This window comes from Athene cunicularia (genome assembly GCF_003259725.1).
Source record: "Athene cunicularia isolate RWA chromosome 5 unlocalized genomic scaffold, athCun1 chr5_part1, whole genome shotgun sequence".
In the NCBI taxonomy this organism is placed as follows: domain Eukaryota; kingdom Metazoa; phylum Chordata; class Aves; order Strigiformes; family Strigidae; genus Athene; species Athene cunicularia.
In genome coordinates, this window is record NW_020799101.1 from 5,130,134 (window position 1) to 5,145,859 (window position 15,726).

Below are 15,726 nucleotides of genomic sequence, written 5' to 3' on the forward strand. Positions count from 1 at the left end.
ATAATTACCCTTCTCACTCAAAGGGTAAGAAGGAAATAAAAGAAACCAAATGGTCTGATGTCTCTAGAATTGGCGCTTTGATGGCAATTCAGAAAGGTTCTGGGTTTGAAGAAATATTTAGTTGTGGTGAATGCCTGGCCAGGAATCAGAGCAGACACCAGCTGAGCCCGGGCCCTCCTGAAGTTGGTGGAAACATCGTCTTTGCTTTTCTCAGGACAGAAATATTTAGTTTATAGCAAAAGGTGCTGAGCTTGTTGTCCTGGAGGTTCAGTTCCCAACTGCTCGGTGCAGCTCCCGGATGCTTTGCTAGAAGTACAAGTAGGGTATAAAATACCTTCATGGTTTCCAGGGACAGTGCTCCTGCCTTCAGAAGGGTTGTTGGTGCATACCTGCTTCTCCCACACAGTCCCACGGACGATGTGTTCAGAGTGGGTGTTCAGCAGGGCAGGGCTGTCTCTTGCGGTACGGCAGTGGCCGCTGTGCACCGTTCACAGGCTGTTTTGCAATACAAATAATCACTGGATTCTTCATCTGGTTACCTTTAATGTCTCTTCATTCACACTGGAAAACCAGTAGTCCTGAGGGCCACCAGATCTCTTCTTCTGGTCAAAACCCAGAGATCTGAGATTTGGAGGAAGTGCTGTTCTGGAGAAGGAGCAGAGAAATCAGGCAACGAGCCCCATCCTCATTCAGGTGACTTTTCTGGTGCTCACAGATCTGCAGGAATGACCTTGCATCTTTTTGGTTGTTTAGAGAAATCTGTTATCTTGTGGATCCAGTGTTATGATGGACCACCTGTATCACACACAGGTGGTGGAGGGCAGGAGTGCAGCACAACCTTACCTTTTACTGCTGCCTCCTATCTGCTTTCTGTGGGTAGGTAGGATGGCAGGCGTCACTCCAACAAAGCCAGCCAGCTTGTGCTGGCAATAACCCATTTCCTACAAAGAGCTATATGGGACCCCAATATGAGAAGCCCTATAGAGACTTGCAAGGACACAGTCAGGTTTTCCCAGAGTAAATTCTATTACTTCTGAGCTCTGCTGTGAAAAAAGCAAAGCTGTAAATCCTCAAAGCTAATAGTGCTATAATAGTAATTGTTTTTAGTCAAAAAAAACCCCCAAAACCAACACAGAAAGACAAAAGGTTCCATCAGTAGCTGTTGTTCAGAAACCAAACCATGAGAATTACAGATTTCTGCAATAAGATGAGTTAAGCTAAAAGCCATATTAAGAGGTATTGCACATCTGCTGCATTTTTTAATTCTGTAGTGTCTTTGCTGTATGGAAGTGTTTATTGTTAAACTTGTTGTTTGGCCAATTGATAAAATCAAGCCTTAATATTTTAACTCAGCCTAAATTCTCGACAGGCTGCAGAACTCCTTCCAGTTTGGCTTTACAGAAACCCGTATCTAATGACAGGATTGAATTTTGCTAGGACAGCCTATTAGCTGCTTCATTTCCTGGTGATGGAGAATTTAGATTTGTAACAGACAGAAAAGCCAAAGGGACGGCGTCTGGTTTTTCCTCCATGAACAAAGTCTGTTGCAGCAGCGGGGAGAACAACAAGGTCTGCCAGGCTTTGCCATCCAACCTCGGAGTACCTGCAGCCGCAGGAGAAGACTCTGTGGGAAAGAGCGTGGATGTCTGATGTGCACCGAGATGTGCCATTTGAAGGGTCTGCTCGGCTGGCAGCTAACCAGAGAGCCCAGCAGTGCTGGTGGCAGCAGTTCAGGCTAAATAAATAGTGAAGAGCAAGAGATCAGGGTGAAATCCCAGCTCGGAGGAGTCTGCTGTTGGTTTTGCCGGGCCAGCAGTCCTCTGCTGAAAAAAGCCCTCCTCTTTGGAGAAGTACGCTGAGCAGCCAGTGCAAATCTTGGATGCAACACCTGGAAACGAAGGAAAACCAGGAGTTTTCCTCTTTTTGCAATGGCAGAGTTTCTGCTGCCACCCCTGCCCGAGTCGAGGGGAGGTTTGTCCCCGAGTGCAGTTGGTGTCATTGAACATATACTTCTAATTGCAGCTGCTTTCTCTCTAATTATAGCTCCGTTTGGTTAGGATTTTCCTCCAATCCCTCATTTCCCCTAAAGCAAACACCAGAGCACCAGAGTTGTAACCCCAGTGGGGACATTTATTAATAACCCCCTTGGCAAATAGGGAAAAAAATCATTACGCTGTATTAGGCGCTAAAATATTTTCCCACTGCAAAGGCTAATTGATAAAACCAAGCAGACTTTATGGGGCAATTAATGTTAAGATGAAAATAAACACAAGAGCAAAACAAAAACAGGCTGACGGAGAGTATTTTTTTTTTCTGGCTTTGAGGTGTTTCTTGCAAATTGGAAATGAGATGCTGGTAAATAATCTGAGATTACCTGCCTTCGTTAGAAAAGGAGAGAATAAATGGGGAATTGGAAGAAAGGATTCTTGCATACCTCTTCCAGTGAGAGTGGTTACAACTCTTAAGGGATTTTGCACATCTGTCAAAAAAGCCTTCTATCTGGGATTTTTCCTATCAACTTTTCCTGTCCTGTGGCTGGAATTGGCTTTTTTCCCTCCCTAAAACAGCTCAAAATTCTGCACTTCACCATAAAAGTTGACCAACGTAATCTAAATGAGTTTGTAGCCCCAGAGAAAAATCCATAATGTTGTCACTTCAAATAATTGCAAAAGGCAAAAAGACAAAACCAACGATTTCTCATCTGAATTATTTCCTGCTTCATATTTAAAATTTGTCTGAAGGCTCTAGCAAGGAAAGATGTTCAGGGAAAACCAAAATCTAGCAAAACTCTGAACTTATTTTGGAGAGATTAATTTTTTGTTTGTTATTTGTAGAGTGTTGAACACCTTTAATCTTAACCTATGTTCAGGGCTCCCAGCTGGTAGTTGCTAGTACAGACCAAAGAGTGAATGACCAGTAAAGAAGAACACACTGGTCCAGACACACAGTCCATCCACTGACTCAGCGGGACGGGGAAAGAGATAATGAAGATACAGACAAACAAGACACTTCCTACCTGATATTTTATTCATTCATCAAACAATATCACCTATTCCCACCCATGCAGGCAGGGGGAATTTTGTGGGGATGATTAAAAGCAGGCCGAAGCGTAAAAGAAAAATAAATTCTTTGCTAACTAGTAGTTTTTAATTTTAATTAGATTTGTAAATTTTTACTTCTTTTAGGTTAGTAAGGCTCTCTAAGAGCTGAGAGTGCAATACCTAAATAGGTGATGTCTGCAAGAAATCTGCCACTTTATTCTCACTTGTCTGGGATTCCAAAAAAAGTCACAATGGTTTTTAAATAATAATAATAATAATAATAATAAAGGTTGGACGTGTCCTATCCCTGTTTGAGAACTGCACGTAGGCTGACAGAGAGAATTTGTTTCTTGTGTATCACAGCAGAGTTTTTTGGGTGCTTCTTGGGAAAATTCCTCCCGTGTCTGCTGGGGCAAGCCATGTCATCTTCGAACATCAGGAGGACTCCAGTGGGTATTGTGGGTCAGCTCTGTATGTTTTTGCACTGCCAGACAAGTCCTGAGGGACTTGTCCATGCTGCATCAAAGGTGGGCAGGACCTTTTAACCAGGCACTTCTTGACCCTTAATGAACAGCTGGCCATCCGTGGAGTTAGCAGCCTGAAGGTAAACAGCTATTTAAAAGAAGGTCCCTCTTTAACAGGCTGTGTTCAGAGGGGATGGCATGTCCTCAAGCTGCCTGAGGGTAAACACATCTGCCCATTTACCTGTAACCCAGTTGAGATTATGTCAGGGGGCAACAGTTCGTGGTGGGTTGTAGTCTGAAGATTTTAAGAGATGTAGTTGCTCACTGTCCTTTCATTTGCCTTTCACATAGGGGCTGTGGGAGTCTCGTCCCTCTTTGAACATCTGAACTGGTGGGCAGCTACATTCCCTGGGAAGAGGAGCCCACAAGGACAACCAGAAGCCAAACTGAAGGCAGGATTCAAATCTTCTTCACTCCATACATGTTGGTCCACATCGAGGGGATGTCATGGCAACAGCTCATCCTAATTCTGTTTGCTTTGGAAGGGAGTCTGGGGGTCTCCCAGGACCTCCTCGTTCATTTTGTGGACCCAAATCATCACTTACACAGAAGTCATCTTGCAGGTGAGTGTTAAAAGAGACTGCTGGTTGTATTGATGGCATCAGGTGGACCCTGTTTTTGTGTGGCCTCAGATATTCTGAGCTTTCAGGGGATAGGGCAGGACAAGTATCAGGACAAGATGGGCGAGAAGGAATAAGCTGGGCATTGATATTCATCCTACCAAATCGGTGGCAAATTGGCCATCCCAGTGTGTCATCCTAGATATGGACTGTAAAGAACTAAGGATCAGGGATTATAGATTTTGCTTGTTTTAGATATCTGCAACTTGGATTAGATTTTAGCCCACATGGCTGGGAAAAAAAAAAATTGAAACTATAATGTCAAATCTTCAGAAAATAAATAGTCAAAAGCTCTTTGCCAGTTTTTTTAAAAACGAGAAAGAAGCCAAAGGCGAATCTTTTGTGTCAGGGAAGGGAGAAACTGAGAGTGGAGCAGGGACTGACTGGGTGTTCCTGGGTGCTGGGGAGCAGCACTGCTGATGCCCCTGGGTGACCTCACAGTCTCCAGCAGGCAGGGAGCTCCACTCCTGGCTGCGTGTGCTGGTCCCACTGCACTACTCCTGGGCTCCTACCCTCCCAAAAAAGCAGAGAAAGAGCAACACACTATGAAAGGCACCTAGCACTAGCTGAGCTCGGAGCCACACCAATGTAGCTTTGCTCCTCCTGGACCTCAGATTAGTGCCAGCGCACATCTCTGTGCGCCCCACCACCCTCTTGGAGCCATTGTCTGGCCCCTGGGACCTCCTCAAACTGACTCACCACACCTTGCAAGAGCCCTAAAGTAAGAATTGCACAGTCAGGCCTGTTCTTAATTCCCCTTCCATGTTCACGGATCCATTTAGACACAGCCTTTTTATCACCAGATTCCCTCCCTGCTCTCCTCTGCTTTCTTACTCCCGAGAGCTTCTATCAGTGTTTCTTAGACACCCATTTTCTTTCTTTTTCTTTTCCCTGTACATCTGTAATGCTGTGGCTTTCATGTTGTCCTTCACCGTTGCTCAGCCCTCTTCATTCAAATCTTGACACTTTCTCCCCCTCTTCTGCCTGGGTTCTTCAACAAGACCTGGAAGGAATAATTACAACAGAAACCCCACATGCTCTGCTGCTTTTGCTGTACAAGAGTACAGCTTTGAACATGAGGACCCTTTCAACTTTGCCTATAACAAAGGCAGCACATTTCCCAAGTTAGAAATTATCACAGCTCTTGTACAGTCCTCCATCACTTGAGGTCCTGAGAGAAACCAGTGTGGTTGAGGGAGGGCCGTACATTCCTTAGTCTCTACTGTAGCTCTGCTACTAATGCTTGGTTGGGACTCACACCTTCTCTTAACATTTTTTGCTCTCTTCTGAGGACTTGCTGTGATTTTTTTCCCTTTCCCAGTTTGTGGCCCATCTATCCATCCTTTCTTTTCCCACTTAGGACATATCTTCAGACCGTACCTTCAGGAAACAGGCGTTTCCATCCCAGGGCTCTCCCACTGCTTCAGGCTTTGCTCCCACTGTGATGATGAACCTGCCTCATGTTCAGTCATGAGAGACATTCCTCAGTGCCCACAGTGAGCTTTTGGGTCAATAATAAGACAAGCCCAAGGCTGAGACCTCATCCCATGCATGAGCACAGGAAACTCAATCTGGACAATAAGAAAATTCATTTTTGCCATGAAGGTGGTTGTCCATGGGATCAGTCTGCCCAGAGAGGCTGTGGAGTCTGCATCCATGGAGATGTTCAAAGCCAGGCTGGACACAGTCCTGGGCAGCCTGCTGTAGCTGGCCCTGCCTGAGCTGCTCTTGGATGACACAGCCAACCTCAACACTTCTGTGATCCTGTGAACCTCTCTCCTTGGATTTTTTTGCAGTCTCTAAGTCTCTCTCCTTGCTCCTGCTCACTGCTTTCTCCCACTCCTGGCTTTTCTGTTTCATCTGGATCCTGCTGGAAGCTCTGCCTCTTTTTGTTCTCCTCCACTACTTACCTCCTGCCACTTTCTGGCCTCTTGGACATCAATTTGGCTTTGTTTGTGTTGCCTATTTTTTCCTGTGATCTTCCCAGCTCTGCTATACTTCAGAGCAAAGTATGGGGGATCTAAGCAAGACCAAGAAAACATATGCATTATCCCAAACGTAATTTATTATGTAGAAACGGTGCTCAATAGCTAACACATAACAGTCACACTTGGACTCCCGAAAGGCACTTGCTTTCAGAATCAGTGGCCAGTATATAACAGGATATATGAGATACCTGCCATTGTATGTATATGTGAAAGTCATCTTCAGAAAATAGCCAAAGCTCTGAAGCGGAGTTTCAGGGCAATGACTGGTGCTATCTTGCCCCATGTCTGAGCTCATCTCCTCCGTTCCTGGACATCAAGGGAGCACCATGGTGGTGCAAAGTCACCCTGGCCATGGGCGAGGGTGCCCTGCTGAGGGCTGGGGACAGGACGAGGGCACACGCGTTTCATCTACCCATCTCTACCATACGGAGCAGGGATATTTGTGCTGCTCAGTTTGTGCCTGGGACCTAAACCAAGTACCACTTAAGGATGCTAATAGAAGTGGATGAGTTTATTTAGCCAAGCTATTAGTATTTTGGGGTATTTCCATGCTACCTTATCACCTCAAAATGAGGCAGACTGCTTAAAATGCTCAATATTTAGAAAAGCTTGTTTCCTCTCTCCTGCCTTATGTTATTGGTGTGGAATATTCTCTTCTTAAGCACACTGCAATAATATTAGATAATTACTTAGCTCATTTTTCTATACGGGTTTTGACAATTCATAATTGTCTCAGAGCTGAGAAAATGTTTCCTTTAAGAAGGTTAAACAAAGAGTTTATTGACATTAGTGAAGATTGGTTAAAGAAAACATTATTAAATAAAAGGAGCTTTATTTAAACACTAAATTAATCATTTAAAGGCAAATTAGAGGTCATAACTCCTCCTAAATAAATAATGTTAAACAATAATTAGATATCCATTTTAGATTACAGGCAAGCACTTGGGTTCAGTGGGCTGAAAAACAAGTTTCTTCTCATCTCTTCAAATTTGTTCAATATACATAATTAAAGCGAATCACTGCCCCGCTTAAATTTTCCATTCTGAGATTAAAAAAAGATTCCATTTGTAACTGTGTGTCATATTCGCCATTAGATGATAAAACATCTTTAAAGCTTCACTTTCATATAAACAGAAGAAAAGATGAGAGCATCCAGAGAGATCCCCGGCAGTGGAAATCGATTCTCCTAAGCTACTGGTTACAGTTATCAATCTTATCAAACAGGCCGATGCATGAGTGCCCTTAGCCACTTTGATTTGTATGATCTCTCTTTGCCAGAGTTAACCTTTCCGACGTTATGGCCTGTGCAATATGCACTATCCGGGCTATAATTACACTCCCTTTCATTAGCGCTCTTAGTCATCTCTTAAGTGTGAGATAAAATTAAAGAAACTGTCCTCCTTTCTCATTTCATTACACGTTGTGTTTTTTTTGGTTTTTTTTTTTTTTTTAGGCTCTGAGTAGTTTCATTTGTGGTTTCCTATGAATATGAGCCCACCTTCTCCCTTATCATCCCCTTTCAAAGAGGGATTCAGGACAGGGAGTCACAAACGCAGCGTCTCGCATCTCGCTACCGCTGAGTTTGCATTAGGCCGCCTCAAAATGATGCTGGTTGTTGAGCGTTGACAGGAACCATACCACCGTCCTCCAGACCTTTCCGCGGGCTTTGCTGGCCCTGGTGCCAGCCGCTTTAATAAAAAGCACTGGGAATTTTTGTCCACTGTGATACAAGTGTTAAGGAGTTAGATTAATGAAATCTGACGTTAGCGCTGATAAATAATGACACCACCGAAAGCAACCTCGGTGGTGGATGGCAACATCAAAAAGCAGAGCAGATTTCACTCTCTATTAAGGGATTGTCCTGTAAGGAGGCAGAGACGGTGGCGAGGGGAAAGCTGGAGGGTCTGGTAATATTTTACTTGAATCTGCCATCAGCAAGCGAGGCTTTTTGCACTGGGTTGCTGCTCTGCTCCTGCGTTTGCTACGTTTGATTTTAGGCTGATACCAGCAATGGGGAGCACTGTCGAAATAATGCCATGTTGTAGACGTAGTGCTCGGCGTGAGCGCATGTTGCATGGCTCATTGTCATCCCTAATTGCACACTCGGTGTTAGCTTTGGCTACAGTTGTTTTCTATACTTTTGCCTGGCACGCAAGCTCCCGTTCATTCCTTTTTCATTACCAGGACTAAGGTGAACATAACTTTGCATTATGCTAGAATATGTATTTCATCTATTTTCTTGCTGCTTCTTTTCTTTTAAAATGAAAATGGCTGGTGCTAGGGATATTTTTAACCCTGCATATGCTATTTCATGTCTCACACAGATCTTCAGGGTCCACAACAGTGGTAGGGATTGCAGATTTCATTTAAATCTATGTTCTAGGAAGAAAAACCTCACAGGGAAAAGTTGTTTTGTACAACCCCGATATCTCTCATTAGCTAGCAAACACAAAGGAACGGAACAGGACTTTTCTGATTATTTTAGTGGTTTTTTTCCCCTTAACTACTGAATTTACACACAAAAAGAAAGGCACTTTGTATTTAAGGTTAATCAAGTTTCAGTACAATTTTTTACAAACTGGAATCACACTAATCTTTTTTTTCTTGCTCTAATGTGTGGCTGTTGAAATCCTTAGCTGTGATAAATTAAGCTACTTATTAATCTAATTATCGTACATTCATCCTAGAAACTTTCATGTGACTTGAAAAGGCTATTCAACCTTTTCCCTCCCCTCCTAGAAAGGGCTCAACCTTGCACCAATTAAGATCATTCTGAAGTAATGCTTTAAAAAAGCTTTCTTTAATCACCCAGTGGAACATGGGCTGAGGGTAAGCAAACTAAAAGCTGTGAGAAAAGTTTACCTTACCTTTAAGTCTGAGCATTTTGAGTTGGAAGAGGAAGGTATTCCTCTCTTCCTCCTCTTCTCTGCTCTCCTACATAAGTCCATGAAATTATTTAGCAAGAAAAGTTGTTAATGAAAATGCTGGCTTTTCTCTGAGCATAGCAAAGGGCAAGATGGGAAGATGTACTCCCACAAAACCAGTCAAGTCTAATTCAATATTGGGATAATGGGAACTTTCTGATGCCGAGTAGATATTAACCATTCGGATTTTATAGGTATTGTTTTGTTTTAAAGCCTTATCTATTCTTACAAAAACATCCTGATACTAAAGTATCCAAAGGATTAAAAAAGAAGAAAAAACCCGCCAAGAATGGAAAAGAAATAGGTTGCGAGTGTATCCTATCTTAAACATCCATTCATTGCCAAACGGTTTTGTTACTTTTTCTTAATAACCACATAAATTGAGCTATTTTATATTCAAATTAAACTAGGTATTAATTTGAATGCAAAGCAGCTCAGTTTGCGCCGTTTCAATGACAGGTTTACCCCCAGACAGAATTTATGAACAGCCCGATGTGGGGGAAGTCCGCTTCTGCTCCTCACCCCCTCTCCGTGCCTAGCAAACTTGCTAACTGTGAATAGTTTTTGAAGTGAAGATTAAAAGAGTGGAATTATAAAGTATAATTACATTTTATTGAAACTCTAGAAATCAGAAAAAAATACAGCAGGAAACTTTTAGTGAAACATGATGTGTTGTCATTATCATTAAAAGATAAAAGTTCCATACTGTTTTTATCTGTTTATTTGGAAGAAATCCAGCCTTTGCAGTTACGCAGGAAACAAAAAACTGGAATGCAGGAGTAATTATTAAAACTGTGTGATTTGTTATCTCAGCTACTGTCTTTCCAAATGGTAATGCGATATCAGCAGCTGCAGACGGTCGCTGATTTCCTCTATTAGTAAACAAGTGCTTTGGAGACCTGTGTGAGGCACTTTAAGCCCACTACTCCCCGAAGTGCTGTCAGGCTTAACTACTAATCCATGGTATTTCAGAGCACTGGAAATTCATCTTTATAAAACCTGAACAAAAAAGGGAAAAAGCCTGGAGGGCAGGAGCTCCCTCTGGTGAGACAAATGACATGTTCATTTATTAATGAAACAATAACCCTGGAAAGAGGATCAAAGCACATTCCATCCTCACTTTACAATCCCCAATTTTCTCAGGCCATACCATTTAATTGAGCCATGACAATGGAATACTTAATTGTTGCGTTAAAGTTTGAAGAAGCGACTTCTTCAGAATCAATGTTCATTTCTGGATTATGACAGTATAATGTCGCCAGCTTGTAGCTGCTGGAATTTTATTTACTCTCTTTCTTTTACTCAGAGAGAGAGAAAGAGCTCATTTTATTCTTTTACCAAAGGCCTCTTATCCCTACGCACGAGTAGGGATATATATACCTATCCTGTAGGTAAAACCCAGCTCATGTGCTGTGCTGAGGTTGTGCCCAGGGGGATGCGGCTGGAGGTGCCTTCTGCAGCACCTTGAAAAGGTAAAAGAAGCCAGCTTTTGAGTAAAGAAAAAGCTGAACTATGGAGCTGGCCTTGCTGCATCTTCTTTGCTTCAGGTGCAAGAGCTCCTTGCCGAAGTAGAGAGCATTTTGCTTTTAGTAGCTCTGCTATCTGGAGAGCTTGTTGGTGGGTTTGGATTGCATGTGCAGAACACATTAAATGTGAGCACTCGTGTCTCATTAATGGCTTGGCCTCTTGACTCCCATTTGAGAATGTCTTTAAGCACATGCACATGCCTCTGTAAGCGCCAGAGAGGTCCCAGAGCTCTCCGTGGGATCTTCTAGCTCTTGAAGATCTGCTGTAAATCACTGCTTTCCTGAATTTGGGCCACAGGCAAATCTTAGCCATCCTACTTCTTGAAGCCAGGGCTACTTCAGTGCCATCCCTCGTTTAACAGGTCTAGGAGCAGCTATGATTACACTGCCAGCCTGCCCACCCTGCTTTGCCTAGACTTTCTCCCAGCACTTAAAACACATGGATGCCTCTAGGCTTGGGAATGCCTAAAGGGCTTTTGATTCTCACCCTGATTTCAAATACGGTCATAGAGGATCTCCTGGTTCTTTCCTGGAGGCTCTCACACTGTCTGCCATCAAAGTTTTGAGGCAAAGGGCCGTCCTTCTGGTTTTGTGCCCAGCTGCTGCTGGAATGCCCGATATTTGGAAAGGACACGAAGAAAAGAGAAGTGCCCAAAATAAAAGCCAGGTTTCCAAAAAGAGCAGTATAACTTCTGAAAGGAATGTATATGTCGCATTTGTCTCTCCAAGTGTCCTTTCCCTAACACCTGGTTTTATAAAAGTTTTTATTGGTGACTCATTTTATATAATGCATATTTACTGACTCAGTATCCAGTAGTTACTGACTGCATTCTTCTTCTTTCACCTGACTTTAAGGTATATGTCATTTTCTGGGTGCCTGTAAAGAAGTAGCTAAAAAGGCTATCATGCATGAGTGTCTGCTACCTTTAAATTAATACATTATGGTTTATTAATTCTTCTTATGACATGTATTATAATACACTTGCATGTACATAGCGCCTATCATATAAGAACCCTGAGGCACTTACAAACATTAACTAAGCCTTACAATCTTCTTACTTTGGGTAAACAGGGACAGAGGGAGGTTAAGTCTGTCATCCTGACAGCTCTGTGGCAGCTCAGCTGGGCACAGAACTGCTATATCCTGACACCCTGTAGGCTCTGGGGAGCTCACACTCCCCATAGGATGGCTAATGCTCCCCACAGGATGGCTACTGCACCCCACAGGATGGCTAATGCACCCCATAGGATGGCTAATGCACCCCATAGGAAGAATAACGGTCCCAGTTCCTCCATATGCAGTGGAGATGGTTTTCAGGAGTGGGAAAATGGGTCAGGATCTCAAAGGGATCACAGCTGAATTACCTGTGCTTAGGCGTATTTCCCCTCCGTCCTTATCTGACTTAAGCAATGGGCTAGACGTTGGCTATGCAGGAAGCGAGTAAACCCTGGTTGCTCAGCAGAAGTACAAATCATTCTTAAGATCGGTTTGAAGGGGGTAATAAAGAAAGACAGAGCTGTTGGGAAATCCACCTAAGCAACAAGTCAGCCTTAAGGAGTGTAAGTGCAGCCCAAAGACACTGAAATCTCTGCACCAGCAAAGACCTGCTCTGCAGCATTTAATAGAAAATATAATCTGTCCCCTTTTTCTCTTCTAAACACTAAGTGCTGAATTAGAAATGGGGTGGGATAGGAGCCTCTTGGTACTGGAGCTTCATAGGATGCATAATTCTTAAAAGAAATACATCACACTGCAGGGGAGGGACGGGGGGGGGGTCCCTCCATGTAGGGCAGGTGAAGTCCTGCTGCATTCCTGACACGGAAATGAGCAGATGAGAAAGTCTGAGTAAATGAATTGTGTAACAAAGCCCAAAGGGACTCTATTTTTTTTTTTCCCCCGGAGTATTAAGAAATCTGTGCAAAAATCCCCTGCCTTCCAGAGAGCACTGCGTGAAAAGCTCAGTGCAATTTCCAGTGTGTCTGGAGGCTGTGGTCTTTTTATTTCTTTCCTTCTGTGCGTACTGTAGCAGAGTCTACCTGACCCCTCCCTTCAGGGTGAATATCAGGATATTCCAAATACTCCTAGCAATGGGGGTGAGGTGATGGGGACCGAAGGCAATAAAAAGCCACCCTGGATCCCTCTGCACAGAGCTATGTGAGGCTGGTCCAGAGTCATGGGGACTATGCCCATGCTCTCTGATCCTGCCATGTCCCCTTGAACAGACACCTCCATGCCTGGGGCTTCTCCCTCCACCAGTAAAACATGCCTAGTTTTCTTATAGACAAAGAAGAAAGACCATCTGGGAGAGAAACATTAAAAGGAATGGCTACCCCTTCCTTTCACGGGAAGGTGAGTGGCTGGGACAGGAGTAAGAACTGATGTCAAGGGCTCGGAGAGGAGGATGAGGTCTGTCCAGCAGCACGAGTTAAGTCCATCCGTCCCAGCTTGTGTAGGTGAACCTGGGTCCCTCTGCCCCGCTCCTTACCTACTGAGTCCTTGGAAATCCGATTACTGATCCAGGCCAGCCGTACGTGCAGCCACAAGCAATTACATTGTTTTTCTTCCACTGCAGCTCGGCGGGTTCTGTAGTTGAGGTTTTATAGGAAAACAGAATTTTGAGACAAGAAAAAAAAAAAAAAAGTGCTTGTTGATATTAGTATTATAAAGACGGCTTAAGTACTGGATATTACTATTCTCTTTGGTAGTGATTAAGGGTTCCAGTTGAGACTGGACAATTTATTATGTTTTACTGAGATATAATAAGAACTGAGAAATGAAGGGAATGGGGAAAGACAGGGAGTGGAGGTGCAGTGATGCCTGTGTTACAGCTGGGGAGCTGCGGTGTGGGATGAATAATTCCCTGGTCCTACAAGGACGTAGTTCTGCCCATGCATTCATGGCAGGGGATATTCTCCACGCACAAACCGAAACCATGACAGTGGCCATCTCCAGCACCGACACAAGTTCAACCAAGGCGATAGCATGGAGGAGAAGGGACCCCCAGTCTATAACCAGAGTGTCCCTATCCTCCCTAGGCTGGACCCCCAATCTGTCTCATCCTGGAATGGGTTTTAACACCCATTTTGGCAGTGCCAGGGGAGGTTTCGGACACTTGGCTTGGGAGTGGGGCATGACAAAGGCATGACTTTCCCAGCAGTGGATAGGTGAGCTTTTGGAACTGCAGAAGAAATGTTTTCTCACACAAGTTTAAGATAATAAACTCAACTGAGTGAGCAGACACCAGGAAGAAATATTTAATTATCCTTCTCACCATTATGAGGAACTTCTGCCACTCTTCAGGTTATTATACAGTAAATAACCAGTTTTCTAAAGGACAGAGCTGTTTTAATTATATGACAATGAATGCATAATTATTATGTTTGTTAGGAATGAATCACAAGACAACAGACTTGATATTGCTGCTCTAGTTAGTGCATCTTAATTACTTTTTCATTTATTTTGCATATAAAAGCTATTTGCTAATTGTCTTTGCTGTAAATATGCAAAATATAATTAGTCATTCATAATTCTTTATGTGTTATCTAACTGTACATTTGTTACTGAGGAATATATATTAAAGTTTGAATATTTAATGGGCTTTTGTGGCATAGAATATTTTTGTACAAAGTTTTCAGGAAATATTAGAGACATAATTTAAACCTTCTTTTAACCCCTTTTCCTATGCAAACTACTGTTTCCCCATAAAGACTAGATATTGATAAATTAAACCCTCTGGAAATCCATTTCTATTTTCTAAGCATACAATATAAATCCACTGCTGATGATATGAAATGCCTCTTGGTCTCAAACTGAAACCAGAGAGATTATAGCCTGTTAAAAGTATTGCAAGTTGCTCTCTACACTGAATTCAAAAGTGAGTACTGAGTTGCAAATGCATTCAAATCATATAGCAAGATCAAATGCATTTATTTTTGGTGAAGGTTTGTTACTGTGGTAGAGGTGCCCCGTTACAGAAGAATCTGTGTTTTCTGACAGACGTTGATCAGAGCAAGAAGTCACCATTCCTGCTTATTGTAAGGCTGTTAAGTTTTTTGTCAAATAATAAAATAGACAAGACTTTAAATCTTAATTTTGTCCTTTAATTTTGGCACTCGTTGGATTTCTCTTTAGCTGCGTTGCTTGCCCTGAACTGGAATCGCAGGTCCAACTAAAACACTGTGCCTTTCCTTCTTTATGCCTTCTTTTATTTTTCTTAAGGCTTAGGCAAGTTTCATCTGTAATTAGCACTCCGTAAGGCTCGCAGATCCTGGGAATGTTTTACATTGTGATTAGATTCATTACAGAGATTGACTGGTTAAAATGGGCCGTGTGTTTCTGGTAGTTGAATTAAAGTCCAGGTCTCAATAACCTCTGCAGATAATTATACATTATCTGTTCACTCGTCTCAGCGAAACGCTGCCGGTTCATTCTCCTGATGCATGTCACATTCTACATTTTTTCATCTCAAACATTTGATTTACTATCCAGTTGTACTGTTAATCCTATGTCATGACACTCCTATTCACTTCTGCTTTTCAACTGAAAGCAGCTTCCTATGAAGATAAAGCTAGGTAAAATCTATTGTAAAGGAAAGAATAACTTGAATGCAGCTATCATATCGAAAAGAAAACACACTCCTCCACTCTTCACCCTTTAGACGCTCTGAATACTCCTCTTAATGATGAAGTCAAACAGAATAGCCACTGAGAATACAAGCCATGGTTATTTTTTTTTTTCCCCTTCAGAAGTAATCCTGCTCTGTAATTCTGTAATTGTTCTTATTTACGTTGGGCAAATCTTTTTTAAACTAACATATATAAAACCAGAGTGACAGTAGGGTATAAATTAGAAAAAAAACCCAAACAAACCCCAAACCAAAACAGCTAACATGCTTCAGTAAATTGTGATATGAATAAATCATACATATCCCTACTTATCAAACAAGTATTTAGAAGCAAATTTAAATAATGCTATTAAATGCTGGCACTTGCATAAAACCCACAACTGTCAGTGACATTTTTTTCAAGCAGTTGACTACTTGAGCTATAGATTAAAAAACATATTTTATGCATCTAGCACAGCACAACCTCCCCCCCCCCCCC

General features: G+C 42.6%; 1 long non-coding RNA gene across 1 annotated transcript in view; it reads left to right on the top strand.

The window, feature by feature from the left end:
- LOC113480789 overlaps positions 1-15,726 on the top strand; it is an 84,912-nt gene that overhangs the window by 35,889 nt on the left and 33,297 nt on the right. The window contains exon 2 of the long non-coding RNA XR_003398530.1: positions 3,857-4,128. This is a non-coding gene — a long non-coding RNA (uncharacterized LOC113480789). The remainder of the gene's footprint in view (positions 1-3,856; positions 4,129-15,726) is intronic.